We start from the raw sequence: 15,770 nt of genomic DNA, 5'->3' as shown, positions 1-15,770 counted from the left end.
CTCCAGCACCGGGAGCCTGCAAGACAACCAGCGTACTCCACCTTGCTGCCAACACCTGGGAAGCACCGTGTGGGTAGCAAGGCCAAAGAGCCGGACTTGTCTGCCTGCTTACAGGGGTATTTACCTACCGTGCCTCCCTATCAGTTCCCGGTATTGCCCTCACCGGGTCTCGGTGGCGGGAGGTCAGATCGCAGCCCCTTGCAACGGCAGGAGCAGAGGTTTCCCCCGTAGGGCAGCTTCTTCTGCTGTCGCCGCAAAGAGGGGGACTGCTGGCAAACGAGAGGGCCCCGGCCTGATGTTCAGCTAGCCGGACAGGGTGAGAGAAACTACTGACAAATTGCCAGGGATAACAGGTAAGTGGGAACGGGCGATAAAGCAGCAGCTAGTGGTGAGGGAGGTGGCAGGATTTCACCGGCGGTTCAGGGCAGCGAGGCGAGGAAGGGCTGGGCCCAGAGCTAAGGGGAGGGGAGCACGGGGCACCCGGCCGCGCTGCGCGGGGCCGGGGCGAGCCCGGTGCCAGCATGGCCCGGCGCTCTCCCTCCTACGGGAACCCACCCGGGAAGGGCCTGCCTGCGGGCCGCCTCCGCTCTGCCTCCCCTCCTCCCCTGCTACTCGGCGACAGCCTTCAATGACTGAAGAACGGAGTTACACGCAGTACCTAGGACCACTGGGTGGCACCAGAAACCAGAATATTGATTAAGTTTGGGCAACACCTTGTTTTCAAACGTTTGGGGCAGGGCCCGACCCAGGGTAGGGCGAGAGGCCCTGGGGACGCCACGCTGTCCCGGGAACCAAGCGTTTCGGCTTCGCGACGCCCCTGAAGAGGGGCCCAAGGCGGCAGGAGGCGCAGGGCGGCGCGGGCGCTGCTCGCGGGCGCGGCTGAGGCCCGGCGCTGCGCAGAGCCCGCCGCCCCTTCGGGGCGCTGCCCTCACCGAGCAGCGGGGCCCGCGGCGGGGACGGGGCGGAGGGACAGCCGTGCCCCGGGGAGGGCTCCCCAGCGCCCGCCCTGCACGCTGCCGGCCTCCGGCGGGGGGAGGAACGGGCACGTTTGTTCGGCCTGCCAAGAATGGAGTCTAAGCCCTACCTCCGGAGGGGGAAAAAAAAAAAAAACCACAACAAACCAAAAGCAAGGCAAGGGGGGGTTCAGGCTTTGGAGCGGCTCCAAGGATCGCTGCAGGCGCGCTCCCTTAGCGTAACCCGGTAACCCCGGTCCCGGGTCGCTGCCCCGACCTCGCTCGCGACCGGGGCGCAGGGGCGGGCGAGCGCGCGGTTGCGGCCGGGGAGCCTCCTACGCTGGGCTTCCAGGTGAGAGGGGGCGGAGAGGCCGCAGGGCAGAACCGGGCCCAGGGCGGCGGGGGGTGACGGGGGCCCGGCCGCGGGGAGCGGCGCCGCCTCCCGCCCGGGCGGGCCGCTGCGGCGCGGCAGGGGCGGCGGCAGCGGCCGGGGCCCAGCCCGCCGGGCGAGAGGAACTACCCCCAAAATGGCGGCCAGCCCCGGCTCGCCGCCCGGCCGCCATCTTGTTTGTAGTCCCGACCCCCGAGGGACCCCCGCGCAGGCGCGGTGCCCGCGGCGCAGCGCGCAGGCGCAGCGCGCCCCCCATGCCGCGGCGGCCGGAGCTGCTGAGGTACCTGCCGCCCAGGTGCGCCCCGCCGCCGCCGCCCAGGTGAGCCTCGCCGCCGCCCGGCAGCGGCTCCGGACGCGGCTGGGGCCGGCCCTGCGCGTCCCCCGCGGCTGCCGGTCGCCGCCGCAGCGGCACTGAGGCGCTTGAGGCAGCCGGTCCGGCGGGCGGGCGGGCGGGCGGGCCGGAGTCGGCGGCTCGCGGCGGCCGCTCCCGCGGGCACCTTCCGTGCCGCCGAGCCCCGCGCCCCGCCGCTGCCGCGCCCCGGCCCCGGGGAACGGGTACCCGCGAGGTCACCGGGGCGGGGGCGGGCCGTTCCCGGGCGGGTCCCGCTGGGGCGGCCGCAGCCCGCGGGGGGCCGGGCGGTCGCCGCCGCTGAGGGAGGGCTGCGCTCCGCTCCGCTGCTCTGCCGTTAGGGAAGGCCGGAGGAAAGCACCGCTCCCTGACGGAGCTGGGTGTAGGAAACCGTCCCTCGTCACGCCGGGGAAAGGAGCGAACCGCCTCGAACCTGCCCCCGGCTTTACTGCGGAAATGTACATGAAATTTTCTTCTTGTAAATGCCGGGCTGGGGTGCTCCGGGCTTTCTGCGTGCTCTCATCCGTGGCTTTTCTTCCTGGTATTCAGGTCTCAGCGTTCTCAGTTGTGTTATTTACTTTGGAGAACGAAAAGAGGGTGTTTTTCTTTAACTCGGTACAGTCTTGTCAGTACGTGAATGGGAAGGGAATAGCTTGTAAAAATTGTTTTGTTGACTTGCATCATCACTTTAGGTCAATGGCCGTTTCTTTTTTTATATTTAATGTAAATCATGGGGAGCAATTCAAAACGTTGTAGCAGAGTCAGATGCTTCTCCTATCTTAAAAATCATCATTATAAAGTCCGGTGCAGAAAATGCAGTGTTACAAAACAAGCCACGCCGTGCAACACTGTCACTGGCTTCCCCGGCGGCGTTGGGAGCGCCGTCAGCTGGCTCCGCGGCAGCGCCTTGGGGTGTTGCGCTGCCGATTGGGAGCCTGGTGTCCGACGCGTTTTTTGGTCCCTCTCGAGTCCGAGGAGTCTGGAACCGGTGCGTGATCAAGTTGTGATACAGTGCGATACGGTCAAAGTCTGTAGCAGAGCTGGGGTGACCCGGTCACAGGCGTGTTTGCTCCAGAGAGTAGGAAGGATCTGGTGAGTGTCAGGGGGTTGCATCTGGGAAGCCCCTAAGAGTGTTTGTGCCTGAATACTGAGGTGATGAGAAGATGGGGGTTACAAGTGGAGAAGAATCCACTTCTGCTTCTTTGTCAGGCATGCTCGTGACTCTCCCCTGTTCAGACAGGAGGACTTGGGGGATCGTTACTTGAGCTTCTGCCTCTCCTTTTCTATAGAAACAAGAGGACAACAGTCTTCCAAATCCTGGAGCCTGTCAAACGGTGTTTAGCCCTAGTGTATGGGCCTATAGTGAAAAGTCAAAAGGTAACGTAAAGTTTAAGAGCTGAGTTTAAAGTCAGCTTTGGAGCTTTTCTGGCACAGTAATTTACTTGGACTAGGGGAGGAGAGCTTACCAAATGTGTCTCTCTTACTGAACTGGGGGTAGACTCCTGAAGAAGCAAGGCAATCACTAAGATTTATTTGGATTCATGGCCATTGGACTGGGATTGTGGAGAGGGCTCAGGATTGGCAATGACTGTTCCAATTTCATTTGTTTCTTTGGGATTTTGAAACTTAGCTTGTGTGTGGCACATGAGGCACTGAAACTGGCTGTCTTGAGGGCAGAAACTTAGTGTGGGCTATACTTGGCTTGTATTGAGATGTTTGCAAATGTAGAAGCTGGAAATGTTATAAAATGAAAGCTAAGCAACTGCTGGAAGCAGCATTATTGGAGGCTGTAATTATATTCCTAGCTACTCATTTTGTATCTAAGGTTAAAAACTAATTGAAATGAACAAACTTGTTTAATTTGCATTTTCCTAATCTCAGATCCCCTTCAGAAATCCTCCAGTGCTTCTGTTTGCAGCTCTCATTTCACATTGGTCATACATGACAGGATCTTTAATGTTTTTCATTGGAAAGCATAAGTGTAGTGGTACATTTAGATTTCAGAGGCTTTATTACATACAACGTATATTTTGGTCCCTTAAAGATATACTAGGAAATTTTCTTAAAGACGCTTCTAGGACAGTTCTCTTAAACGTTCCTCTGTTGCATGCTCAAGGTAAATGTTATAGCAAAGTAGTAATACATAAGTACGGTATTTTCAGTAAGAAGCTCAAAAAATTGTGGTCATAATATAGTCTAAGCGTAAAAATAAAAAAATAAATAGGAGAAAGCATATCAGCTTGAAAAATTTTTCTTGGTTTGGTTTTCATGTGTAACAGAATAGGGATTTTAATTTTTAGTTATTTAATTGTCATTCTCACAAATAATAGCTCAGCTGGATTGCCACCACTGTTGCTTCCTGGAAAAAGGTAAAGCCAAACACTCAGTGAGTCCTGTTTCTGTAGGCAGTGCTGACACCATAACCCTCCATTATCAGGGTTTATCTTGTGCTTATCATGTGTCAGCTGGATCTTGGATGTAAGTAAATATGCCTCTGCTGCTTACGACTCTTTAAGCCTTGTGTTGGACAGTTGCACAGTACTGGTTAAGACTATTTGTGTCCATAATTATTACAGCTTGGTTTAATCCGCAATAGTTAAAGGAGAACAGAGGAGTGTTTTGCTGCTGTTTCTCTGTGTAATGTTGAAGAAAATGTTCCCGATATGTGTCTTGATGCATCTTGGTGATGCATCACATTTCATATGAATGTGGTTTGGGAGGAATAATAAAATTCTGTATTGCTTTTCCCTGGGAATTCTCAGCATTCTGGCCAGATCAGGTCAGTTATTAAGCAAAGCAGTTGTAATTTGGTTCTGACATGGGAATGACTGGGTGACTGTGCCCTCTACTGTGCAAATCAAGAGTTGATGAGAGATTTTAAGAATCTCACTTGGTCTTCAGTTCTGTTCTCGTAAATTCTGAATTGTAAATGAGACTTGCTGGATTTTGAATAATATATTCTTATTGATCGTTCACCTTTTTCTATCTGGTCCTATCCCCTTGGCTTCTGTGACTGATGTAGCACCATTTAATGTAGTAATCAAATTGATGCTGTGGGAAGCACGAGAAGGAATAGCTTTGTTTTCATTTGGCTATCGTCCTTACCAGACTTGGATGCGTTTCTGTCTTTACAGCAGGTTTTAGTTTGCCGAAGGGGTGTTCCTTACTTTACATGGTATAAATACAGTAGTGGTTATAAATCTGATGTTTAATTTTAAAGTAACCTTTACTATTCAGTCGTGTATAAACCAGACTCTCTTTGTAATTACCAGATGGATTACAAATGTGAAACTAGCCCTTTTTTCTTCCCCACAAGACCTGGAATTGTAGCTTTTCTCTGTGTGTTCGAACAGAGGGTATAGGCAATCTGCTGCTTCCTTTTCATCTGTATTGTGGTGGTGAAGCTGCGTGTTACATCTTAAACTGATCTAATGACCGGCTGGCATGCAAAAGGGCTGGTCCTGTTCTTACCCTGTCTTGTACCATCTCCAGCATTCACTGGATGTTTTCCTGAACCAGTTCAGTTTGCTAAATAAGCAGGGCACTAATCCAGCCCCTCTGTGTCCCCATCTCCCCAGAAGATCAACGTTTGCCAGGTAAGCAAGTTGAAAGAGTTCAAAGAAGGGCTGAGCAGTACCAGAGATGTAATTGATTTTTGCGGTGTAAGGACAGCCGTAGAACCAGGCGGAACCCTCTAGTCTGCTCTTCTTTCCCGACAGTGACCAAAAAGAGAGGAGCATAAGGTGAGGGCAAATTATATAAGCCTTTGTCTGATAGCCCTCTTGTCTCTCGTCAGCTGTAGGACGTCAGGAGGCAGATGTTGTTTGCGTTTATTTCGTTAATGGTTAATGTATTTTTCTTCTGTGAACTTGCTCATGTCTCCAGTCCATTTTAATGTATAGCACTGATGCATCCCAGGGGAGACATTCCAGAGCACAAAATAATGTTGTAGGTGCTAACTGCCTCTGCTTGTTTTCTTTTGAACTTGACAGCTGCTACCTTCATTTCATCTCTCTTAGCTTTTGTATTGTTTGGAAACAGTGAACAACTGATCTCTGTTTCCCTTCTCCATGCAACTGATGATTTTATAGGCTTCTGTCATATGTCACTGCAGTAGTCTCTGTTTCCAGGCAGAAGAACCCTAGTCTAATTGATTAGTTCTTGTTATTCATCTTTTCAAACCTTGTTTCCTTTTTAAAAATATTTTCCCCTTCCATTATGTCCTCTTGAAATGAAGGAACAGGCGCTGCATCCAGGATTTAAGCTGCAGATGTTCTATATCTTTATATGGAGGTTTAATTACTAATCATTCCCTAACATTAGGTTTATTTTTTTATATGTTGAATGGCTGTGAGCTGATGCTTTTATCATTCTGTCATGACTCCAGCAAGACTTTCTGAATGTTAATGATCAATTTGGAGCACATCATTCTATATGTTAAATTAGGATCATTTTTCTTCCAACTGCTACTTTATTTGCACTGAATTTCATCTGTTATTTTATTTCCCGATTATTCACTCTCATAGGGTTTTTCTGCAGGTCTTCAGTCAGCCCTTCTCTTTACTGTCAGAATAGCTTATATCCTCAGGAGACTTTCACTCCACTCCTTGGCCCTTTTTCCAGATTGTTTATGAATACAGTGTATAGCAGAGCACTGCAAAGGCTCCTGGCAGTCTCCCTCCCTATGAAAACTGACCATTTATGCCTACCCTCTGTCGTCTGTTTTCAGCTAGTTATCAGTCCAGACGAGGGCTTTCCCGTTTGTCCTTTAGCTGCAGAGCTGCCGAAGTTCAGTACCTATCTGAATGTTATCTTGTATTGGGGTTTCGTCACCGCTATAAACGCATGCCCGTGAACGCCCTGCTATCGGAGAGGTTGTGCCCGTCCTCACAGCCCTGTCGGTTCCCCTCCAGCACTGCTGCTGCCATGCAGTGAAGCCAGTCTGGAAACAGATCTGGCTGGAAATGAACCCAACAAATGATAAATTAATGCTGATTTAGTGTTGCTGTACTGATAGTATACAAATGTGTGGATTTAATTAGAATCAATTCAGTTGGATAAGTGCATATTTCTATGCTTGCTGCTGCCGCCGCTGATTGAAATTGTGACCTTACAGGCTCAACTGTAGTCTAGACTGAAGGCAGTGTAGGTGTCTGTGCACAGACTTGCACTTTTTATTCCAAGTTGGCATAAATTTGATGCTGTAGTTGGATTAGTATGACTTGGTTTATGAATTGCACCTAGGTACTAATCTGATTGATTCTGTGACTGGTTCTCGGATATTTTCACTGTGCTGAGGCAGAAAAACAATCTGACCATGGTTTGATATCTGGAATTTCTTAAACAAAGACAGTGAACAAGAAGAGATTTTTAGTGCATTTCTGTAAATTAGTAGGGATCTAGTATTACTTTTTATCCTATATATGGACTTAATTCTAACTTATTAGGAACAATTGCATCATAAATATTTCAAAAACATATAACTGGAAATTCACAAATTCTGTTACTGATGCCCTTGTAGTGTTTTGTAAACACCAGAATTATTTGTGTACATTTAAGTTGCCTAAATACAAATGATACAGATGTTTAATGAATTTTTTGTTCACTAAATAGGCTTTTCAGGTGTGTTCTTGAAAATTCATATCCAGATTCACCAGTTCTGTTGTCATACATAATAACAGTTTTCTGTTGAGGGGTTTTTTGGGTTGTCTTTATGTGCAGAACTGAAGTTAGATGCTTCTGTTTTTAACAGTTTCTTTTGGCTGTGGTAGATTTGAAATGTATTGCTCAGGTCTGTTTTTTTCAGTTTGTGTGTTTCTACCTTTCCATAGGCAAAAAGAAAAGCTTAATTTGTGTAAATATATGGTTATAGGACTTGGACTGGTGTATTTCCTTCCAGAAAAGGAGGGTTTGTATGTGGTTTTGTGCTTTATTTTCCAGATGGTAGGAGATGGGGGCTGGGGGAGTGGTTTAAGTCTGATTTTCTGTGCTGCCAGTTCAGATGCCGCATGGTTTGTCTCTGCCATGGCTGGAAAATTAATATAATAGTATTGGGAGTGTGGAGCAAGCACACACTCATCAGTGGATAAAGAGGCATTTTTAACCATTGTATAGTATTCTACCTTTGCTATTTTGCTCATGTAGTTCATTCTGATGTGGTTTTCATCAAAGAAATGGTCCTTGTTATAAATTCAACTTCTTTTTTCCTTCAGCTTGGATGAAAAGGTTACCAAATATGTTTCTTATGGTCTTCAGGAAAGCCAGGGAAGATTTTTTTCTCATTTTACAATGCAATGGAGCTTTATTCATGGGCTGACAGAGAGAAGGGCACAGAGCTTGGTGAAAATCTGCACACGGATTAGCTCAGCCACAGAACAAAATTATACTTTCCTGATGTTTTTAAGATAAATAGTAAATTGGAAACATTCATTATTTAAAAAAAAAAAAAAGAAGTCAGTAAGAGAGCTTGTATGCCCTAAATGGTTTTGGTTACTTGTAGCCATAAATGGATGGAACACCCAGCAGGTATTCTGTCCAATTCACGTTTGGCTAATGAATCAAATCATTTGCCAGATCACCTGGCAGTGAGTGGCCTCTCAGTTCTGTCCCTGCAAAGGTGAGCATAGTCGTGCTGCTGTGAGATCCTGGTGCATGGGGACTCTGGGAATACCTTGGAGTTGGGAGCTGACCGGTGGCACCACCAGGTCTGCTGGCTTCTGGTTTGCAGCAAGGACATCGCTTCAAAAGAGAGTAAATTATCCTTCAGCGTTGTGCACAGTGTAACGCCTATATAAAGCAAATGCTATAGCTGCTGTTAGGTGTTGGAAGAAACAAAAGGAAGGAGGGGTGGTTCAGAAGATCATCCGTCAAGATGTCTCCTTGGTGAGACCTCACGCTCGCCTGTGTCCGTCTGCAAATGCAGGGCTGTAATGTCATCTCCCTGGCTACAACTGCCACGTTTGTCACTTTGTAGTGTTTGGTACCATGCTCATTCATACTGTTGTGTCGTGTAATTGAATGATTGTGACTGAGGAGTCAGCATAGAGTAATCTAGGACTGTCAACTGCAATTTTTCAGTTACTGGCCCATCATCATGAAGATTTCAACACAAATGTCTGAATTGCAAAAAGGGCTGGAATTTTCCAGCAGAGTGAATACAAAAGCACAGAGGAGGTTGTAGCTTTGTCTGTACAAAAGAGTTAATGAAGAAGTTCAGGTCGTCTCAGCCTCCAAGAAAAAGTTAAAACAATCTGGGTTTTTGGAGACCTACGTATCTTTTTTTTTTTTTTTTTTTTTTTTTTTTTGCAGTGGCATATTAAAAAAAAAAAAAAAAAAAAAAAGTGAGGCCTCCATTCCCCGGGAGGAGTGGAGATATGGTCTGTGTGCTGTGGTACTCAGTTGTACCCCAGCCTGGGAACTTTGCAGTATGTGTTTTTCTAAACTTCTGCTAAAATGCCACAAACAACACACAGTCTAAGTCCTGCTGCCAGTCGAGCTTCAGGAAACACCCAGTGCTTGTGTGATCTCTCGTGCTCAGAAAAACTGTCTTTCTGATCTCTTCAGCAGCATTCCAGATCTTAGAAAATATAAACCATCGGCATTTCTCCTGGTTTCTGCACCCAAAAGGGTTTTTTATGTGCAATTGCTGAGTGTGATGCTTGCAGTTGGAGAACACTCCTTAAAAAAAGGAGCTACTGGGGCTTAAAGCCAGGTTGATTTTGTTGTCCGTTAGCTCAGGTTACTCATTGTGTTTGAATATACACTTCTCTGGATGTATTGCACATGGTAAGAGGGTATGTGTCCAGATTGCTTTGTGTGAGTAATTGCTGACTAATTTTTCTGTGGACGTCCTCTAACGGAGGGAGCAGTCTCAGACGTGATTCTTGCTCAGAGGTGTTGCTTGCCTCGAGAGTGATTGACTTTACTGCAGCAGTCCCTGTCTCTCAGCCGGTCTGTGCTCCAGGTTTCCACCCCAAACCTGCGAGGAAGTCGGAGACCTTTACTGACGTGATTTCCTTGGGGAGTATCCTGGTTCTTCTGAACTTCTGTGGTGGCATGCTGGAGAGCATAGGTGGTGGAAGTGCGGGAATAGGAAACACCATTGCCCCCCCCCCCCCCCAATCCTTCCTTTCTGAAATAACTATGCTTTGGGTGGTGAATGGAAGATTTGGTTTGGTTTTGGTTTTTTTAAAAATACAGATGCCCTGACTGGGTATGGATGCACACAGCCTTTCTGGCCCCTCTCCAGCCTGAGACGGTCATACCAAGACAGTGATGGAGACTTGTTGCACCCTTCTTACCAAATGCTTTTTACTGTGTTGGTTTTTTTTGTTTCCTGTTCATGCATGTTGAAAATGAATGGATACGTTTTGTGTGATGTGTACTCCCATGTTGTCTTCATGAATTCTCTGCAAATGCATAGGAACATTGGCAGTGATTCCCAAATTTTGGGTAGCCTGACAGTTGCTGTTATAGAGGATTATTACCTACATAATAGATTCTATGTTCATGAATTTCAGCAGTCCGTTGAAATCTGGGAAGCAACAGCTTTGGTGCCAGGGCTGTCTGGTCATGTGTACGCTACAGAAGCCTCACTAGTATAATGAGACCATCAAGCCCTTCAGATAGTGATTCAGCTTACACTGTGAGAAATGGCTTTTATTGTTATGCCTGGTAGTAATTGCCTAAATGAAGTGTTTTCAAGGGTAATTCTAGGCCACTATAATTATATGTATGGTGCCACTCTCACCAGTATAAAAATGTCTTTAAAACAATTTGCAGAGCTTACCAGTTGGTTACTCAGGAGGGGGGTCCTGTGCCTGTTCCACATGAATGCATTCCACTTTTGGTGGTATTTTTAGGTGTTAGAAAATGATATTTCCTCACTGCTCACAGTTTTTCTTGGCAGTGCAGTCACCTCTAAAGACTTCTCAGAAGCCTGTCATCCTGCTTTTTTTTTATTAACCGTGATATCCCAAAGGGAGCGGAATTCCTGGAGGACACTCAAACCTTGATAGTGAAGAGTGGATGAGTATCTGTAATGCGTTGAGGTGGAGCAGAAGATGCCTTTGGAAGGTACAGTGAGCTGTGTGCTCGTGTTGCTTGCAGCCAAGCTGCAAACAGCCCTCAGCTCCCCTGCTGCCACGCTTCCAGCAGAAGCGGTGTGCGCAGTGATGCTGCGGCACGGAGGCTGAGCTGCTCTTCTCATCTATCCTGAGAAGCTGCTTTGGTCTGGAAAAAAACCTTCATATTTTTTTCCTTGTTTAAAAAATATTTTACTGAGGTTGCAAAACAAGCACAAGACAGCTTTCAAATGCCAGCTTTAAAATGGTGTTGCACAGGATTTCTCAGACAGATGAAGGAGGCATTCACTGAGCATTAGATTTTTTTTTTTTTTTTTGTCAGTAATAGAAGGATAGTGGAGGTTTTCCCTTTGGTCTTTCACACGATAACTGCTTTTTTTCCCCCCCTTGACTTTAATTACTTCATTCTTGTTTAATAAAGATGGCAGTTTCTTAACAATGAACGCAATAAAACAGTCGGAGAAGCTTGTGCTCTCTTTAAAAAAAAAAAAAAAAAAAAAAAAGAAATAGAATGTACTTCATTGTATGGTATAGTAACCTTTGAAGAAATTCATAGTGGAATAGGAATTTAAGACTTTACATAAAGGCAGGAGAAATAGTCAGTACTTCATTTTCATAAAATAAGAACTGTTTAGGTAGAAGTATTACTCAGCCTTTTCTGGAGGTCTCCAGAATACAAATCTCTGTACTTTCTCTGATTGGTAGGTAGTAGTTGTTGGGGAAAAAGATTGAAATGGCTTGAAACATATGCACCAGAAAGCATAATTCGTGACCTAAGCGTTAATTGCCTGAGAAGTGTTGTAATGTGGGTATCTTGCTTTTCTGTAGTCTGATTTCTTTGATGTGATGTATTAATGTTTTCTCAGATCTCTAGCCTTCAGACGTCATTCTGGGCTGTGGATTGATTGTAAACATGGCACTTAGGCTGCTATTTTTATCATGCCTCCACATTAAAATGAACTGCTTATGTGGAAGCCATCATCACCTTATTGGCCTAAAAAAGATTTAAGTGAATACAGTCTTAGTATTGTCAAAGCTTTCAATAAGGAAAGGCTCACAGATTTTAAATCCTGATCTTGAAACAATTCCTTTAGTGAAGTCTGAAGTATTTTTATCCTATCATAAATCACTAGACTCAAATTTTCTTTTGCATTTTTAAGAGAACCCCAGGTCTTCCCAGCAGCAGTGACTCCAAATTGCTTTTCGTAGTCTGGGGCCTCAGCTTGCAAGACTGGCACTCACCTTTCCGTAAACCAAGGGACTTGTTCCTCACTCTTGGCCTCTGCATCCCTGCAGCACGGTTCAAGCATCCGTGTGAATAAAAGGTACAGGGAAAGCCAGGGTGCAGGGAGCGGCGATGCTGCGCTCCCAGGGGCTGGTCTGGAGCTCTGGTGCCTCCGTGCTCCTGAGTGCAGTTGCAGCAGGAGGGGGATCTCTTTCTCTTATCTGGCCAACAGACAAGGACTGCAGTGATTTCTGTGCAGCTGTTAGAAAGTTCCATCCTTTTTTTTACTGACATACCTGTGTACTCATAATTTTTAAGTGACGAACAGTCACATCTCAAAAATGAGAGCTGCTGCCTCTTCATCTGAGCACCTGCATTAACACGATTTAGTGATCGCCATCACCACTGGCCTAGTAAGGAGCTTAGTTGAGCGATGCTGTGCTGTCTTTCTCTTTTGTGCAGCGGCTAGATGAAGAGCAACAAGTTTTATTACTGGTGATTGGGTAATAAAAGGTAGAAAACAGCTCTCAATCTGTCTGCAGGGCAGCAGTGGTGAGGGCAGAGTCTCTATTTTACTCCAGGCTGGCTGCAGAGTCATTGCAGGGGAGGTGGTCTTGGAGCTCTTACATCTTTCCCTGTTTCTCCCCTGATTACAGCTTCATTTGAAGTAAACCCAAAACATTTAAACTTTACCTGAGGTGAATGTTTAACAGGAGGAGTGTGTCAGGTGCCAGTGTATCAGGCTGCAATGGAAAGTGTTGGTCCCTTCATTAAACGGAAAGTTATTCAGTGCTGACTCAAAAGGTCCTAAGAGAAACGGCGCTGCTCAATCCCAGCGTGCGTGGCTTGGTGAAGGAATTAGAGAAATTCGCTATCCTGTGCTAGGCAGGAGGGTCAGACAGATGAATGAAACTGATCTCTTCTGACTTTACTGTGTTGAATATGATGAACGTAGGAAGCATTACCTGAAGGGTCCAAAAAAACCGAGAGTACAGCCTAAAAACAGATTAGGATGAACTACTGAAACTAAATCAGATCAACACGTTGTTTTGAAAAGAAATGAATATCAGAGTCTAATGATTCCCGCTGTGTCCTTCTTTTGATTGAAGCTCTTGAACAAGTAGAGTATAGGACTTCTCCACTGCTGTAGTGGATGGACACTTTTCTCTTTGTTTGCAGGTACCAGGCACTGACCTAGTGTAGCTCATACACAAATGCAGAAAATGTACACAAAAGGGCTAATTAAAAAAAAAAAAAATAAAAATTGAGGTCAACTTGAGGTCAAGGGGGAAGAATATGAGCAGCTTAGATTCAAAATGATGTAATAACAATATAGTTTTTAACAAAACTCTCAATTCTGGGAGTGGCAGGGGAAGCAGGGCATTATGCAGAATGTTGTCTGCATGTTTGTGAAGGTATATGGCAGTATTAAGGCACATTTCTAAAGAGAAACTCTGATACATCTCCCTGAGGAAGCATGAAAAACGGTCCTATAAAGCAGTAAAATCTTAGACATAATCTACACTGCAGCTCATTATCAGCATAATTATTCTGGCAAATTCTTTGAGTATAAGAGAACTAGGAAAGAGAGAGAAAGGTGACAAGAGAGGGTAAAGGTGTGGAATGAGAAGAAAGGAGACATTAAACAGTTTAGGACTTTGCACCTTGGAAAGGAGCCACTTGGAGGACAAAAGAAAGTAATAAAGCTTTATGGAAGCATGACTGGCACAGAAGGTGAATAAAGAATAACCGTCACTTCTGGGAGCGTGAGGACTGTTGGGACATCCACTAAAAATTTAAATAAATCAGACAGAAAGAAGATTTATTTTATACAGTATTTTCACAATGTTAGCCGTTGCCAGAGAATGATGCGAGGGCCAAAAAGCACAGAGAAGTCAAAGTTAAAAGAATAAATGGAAGAAAGGTGACAATGTTTGTTTGTTGATAAAAAATAAATTATTTATGATAGTAAACAGAAGAGTTAACTTTGAGGGAAACATGGAAAAATCCTATGGCACTGAGTGATAAAATAGCATTTTAAATTCAGTGTAGTGAAGTAACGCACCTGGAGAACAGCCCCCACTGTATGTATACAGTGATGAGTTCTGAATTGGCTTTCCAGTCATAGATGAAACTTGGGGGTTATAACAGGCAGTTCTATCAAAATATTATCTCAGTGTTTGGAAAAGCAAATTGAAGGTTAGATGCTTGTGGAAAAATAATAGTGATCAAACTAGGAAACATACTGCTGTGTAAACCCATAGCGTACCTGTGTTGTGAATGCTGCGTGAGTAGTGGTCTCATCGCTCCAAAAGACCCAGTGAAACTGGGAGAGATCCTGAAAAAGTTGACAAGAATGATCAAAGGTGTGAAATGAGTTCCTTGTAAAGAATGATAACTAGATCAAAACACTTCAGGCTCAAAAAGATATCTTTGAAGAGGACGTGATGAAAGCATATAAAGTCTTAGCAGCATGGAGCATATATGAACCCATTATTCACTGTCTCTTCTGATGAAAGGACTAAGACCACTGAATGAAAGTAGCGGGTGGCAGGCTCAAAACAAAGTGAGATATTTATAAAGTGGGAGCAGGACCTTCTCCTCTCTTTGGCGTTGAGGTTTCAATCTGTTGAAACAATTCCCTGGATTTAGGCTGATTTATTTTGCAGTTAACACTTCATAAGAATGCTGTTCACAGGGCTTTGAAGGCTTAGCTCTAGAGCTCTGTTTGTAAGAGAAATCCTTTCAAATGTTGGAGTAGAGATAGGAAGCCTGGCAGGATGCAACAGCCCCTCTGATCATTTTTCATTGGGCAAAATCAGTGCAACTTCTCAACAAGTGTTTTGGTGGACATAGCCAGTAAAGTCAAATACAGTTTGTATAGATCGCTGGTATTTTGGGGTTGTTATTGGAATATTAAAACTTCTGTGACAGCAAGAGCTAATGTATCCTCTTGGTCTGACAGCGAGTTGGAATGGTGGCATATTCTTACAGTTGTGGTAGGTAGTTCCAGCTTCAGCTACTACAGAAATGATACAATAAAATACCAACCAGTGACAGTACTGTTGTTTTGAGATTGCTCCACAGGATTTAGAAAAGGACAGACTGAAGGAGAAGGTTTTGGATTCATGGAAACTGGACATAGTTGCAATGCACAAGTGCTATTTATTTGTGGTTTATTACCTGTGGTTTGTTGTGTTCATGTATTTCTTGACAAAATTAATTTCTTGCCATTTTAGGCCGATTCAGAGCACCTTGCCTAAAATTACTTAATTGTAAGGAGAGATATCACTTAAACTCATAGACTGCTCAAGTGAATTGTGCTTTGAGTTGTATTTTGCCTTAACATCTGCTCCTGACCTGGAGAAAGGCTTCTGGTCACAAAAGCTTGTTGTTATTTCCAGCTAGTTAAATGAAAGATATTACCTCAGTCTGCAAATCTTCGAGATATTCGGAGGTTGAAAGAGTAGGGAGAGGAGTGACGGGGTCTGTTGGTGTTGTCCAGATAACCTCTCCCTTGTAACGGCTGTAACACGTGCTGAGCTGCGGCGTGAGCGTGTGGCCTCAGGGACCTCGCTCCCCGGGAGAGGCTGGTGCCTGCCTGGGCACGCCTCGCTTCTGAGCAGGGTACGGCTGCACCCGAGGCTGAATCAGGCTCTTGAGATGGTGAGGGAATATTCTGTGGCAAGGTGCGTTATTACCATTTTACTTTTAAAGTATCGTGTATGATCCAGAGTAATTGGATTACTGGGCCTTAACAGATAACTAA

The 15,770-nt window shown here is 45.6% G+C and overlaps 1 protein-coding gene across 1 annotated transcript in view; it reads left to right on the top strand.

Moving 5' to 3' along the window:
* The first annotated feature begins 1,582 nt into the window (after positions 1-1,582).
* The window catches only part of NDRG3 (NDRG family member 3), a 60,034-nt gene continuing 45,846 nt past the window's right edge, over positions 1,583-15,770 (top strand). Inside the window, exon 1 of the mRNA XM_082326021.1 lies at positions 1,583-1,663. The gene's annotated coding sequence lies outside the window, so the exon portion shown is untranslated. The remainder of the gene's footprint in view (positions 1,664-15,770) is intronic.

Source organism: Platalea leucorodia, assembly GCF_965183815.1.
Source record: "Platalea leucorodia genome assembly, chromosome: 13".
NCBI classification, from domain to species: domain Eukaryota; kingdom Metazoa; phylum Chordata; class Aves; order Pelecaniformes; family Threskiornithidae; genus Platalea; species Platalea leucorodia.
This window is presented reverse-complemented; position numbering and strand designations above follow the sequence as displayed.